Source organism: Poecilia formosa, unplaced genomic scaffold (genome assembly GCF_000485575.1).
Source record: "Poecilia formosa unplaced genomic scaffold, Poecilia_formosa-5.1.2 Scaffold629, whole genome shotgun sequence".
NCBI classification, from domain to species: Eukaryota; Metazoa; Chordata; class Actinopteri; order Cyprinodontiformes; family Poeciliidae; genus Poecilia; species Poecilia formosa.
The window spans coordinates 182,596-184,102 of record NW_006800568.1 but is presented as its reverse complement, the minus strand read 5'-3'; the positions used below and the strand labels follow the sequence as shown (position 1 = coordinate 184,102).

General features: G+C 41.7%; 1 protein-coding gene across 1 annotated transcript in view; it reads right to left on the bottom strand.

The window, feature by feature from the left end:
- LOC107834453 (myosin-2-like) overlaps positions 1–1,507 on the bottom strand; it is a 38,011-nt gene that overhangs the window by 16,995 nt on the left and 19,509 nt on the right. The window lies entirely within an intron of this gene.

The window sequence follows — 1,507 nt, the reverse complement described above, 5'->3', positions numbered from 1 at the left end:
ACAAGGTAGCCCAGATATTTTACTTCTTCTTGTGCCCATGCACACTTGTTCACATTCAGAGTGAGACCAGCATTCTGGATCCTTGCCATTACCACCTTTAGATGTTGTAGGTGATTCTCCCAAGTTTCACTGTAGATCACAACATCATCCAGGTAGGCAGCAGCAAACTTTGAACAGTCACTAAGAATAATGTCCATCAACCTTTGAAAGGTAGCTGGTGCTCCATGAAGACCAAATGGTAGAACCGTGTAATGAAATAAACCCATTCCTGGAATCTGAAAGGCTGTGTATTCCTTACAGGATGGATCTAAGGGCACTTGCCAGTAACCCTTACATAAATCTAATGTTGTGATGTATTTGGCTTTCCCCAGTCTTTCCAGTAGCTCGTCAATGCGTGGCATGGGATAAGAATCAAAACAGGAAATGCTGTTTAACTTTCTTAAGTCAGAACAAAAACGTAGTTGATTTGAGTCTTTTTTAGGAACCAACACAATGGGATTTGACCACTCACTTCTTGATGGCTCTATAACTCCCATTTCCAGCATCATCTGGACCTCTTTTTTCAGTAGATCCATCAATCTTTCTGGAATCCGGTAAGGCTTAAGACGAACAGGTGTTGTATCTTTCAAAATTATTTTGTGTGTTATAATTTCAGTTCGCCCAGGTACATCTGCAAACAGAGATGGAAAAGACTGTTTAATCTCACCCAGCTGTTGCCACTGATCAGGAGTCAGATGCTTAGGAGCCTTTTCAGATTTGGTCAATTCTCTCCATGGACTCATTTCAGCTTCCCCATCTTTCAACACGGCACTGTCTTCTGGCTGAACATCTTGTACCATCAGGATCTGCTTCACATCCATTTCTGGAACATTTCTTTCATGATACTCCTTTAATAGATTTACATGAAGCAGTTGCCTTGACTTTTGTTTTTCTGGACAGATAATTTCATAAGTCACCGGTCCTGCTCTTCTAACCACAGTGTAGGGTCCTTGCCATTTAGCAAGCAACTTACTTGGCCCACTGGGCAAGAGTACTAAGACTTTCTGGCCAGTCTTCAGCTCTCTTTCACGGGCACGTCTGTCGTACCATACCTTTTGCTTATGTTGAGCCTTCTCCATATGATCTTTAACTTGTTCTCTGTACTTTTCCAGGTTGTCTCTCATCTGAAGTATGTAGGAGATGATGTTTGTTGGTGAAGCTGCTTCACTGGACCCTGACGCCACTCCAGCCATCCAGTTCTCCTTCAGCATGTCCAAAGGGCCTCTAATCTGTCTCCCATAAAGTAACTCAAAAGGAGAAAAACCAGTTGAGGCTTGTGGTACTTCTCTGTAAGCAAACAAAAGAAAAGGCAACCATTTATCCCAGTTTTTGCCAGCATCATCAATAAACTTTCTCAACATTTGCTTTAATGTACCATTAAATCGTTCTACCAAACCATCAGTTTCTGGATGGTATGGAGTAGTACGAATACCTTTTACACCCAGTTGATCATAAAGAGTTTTCATCA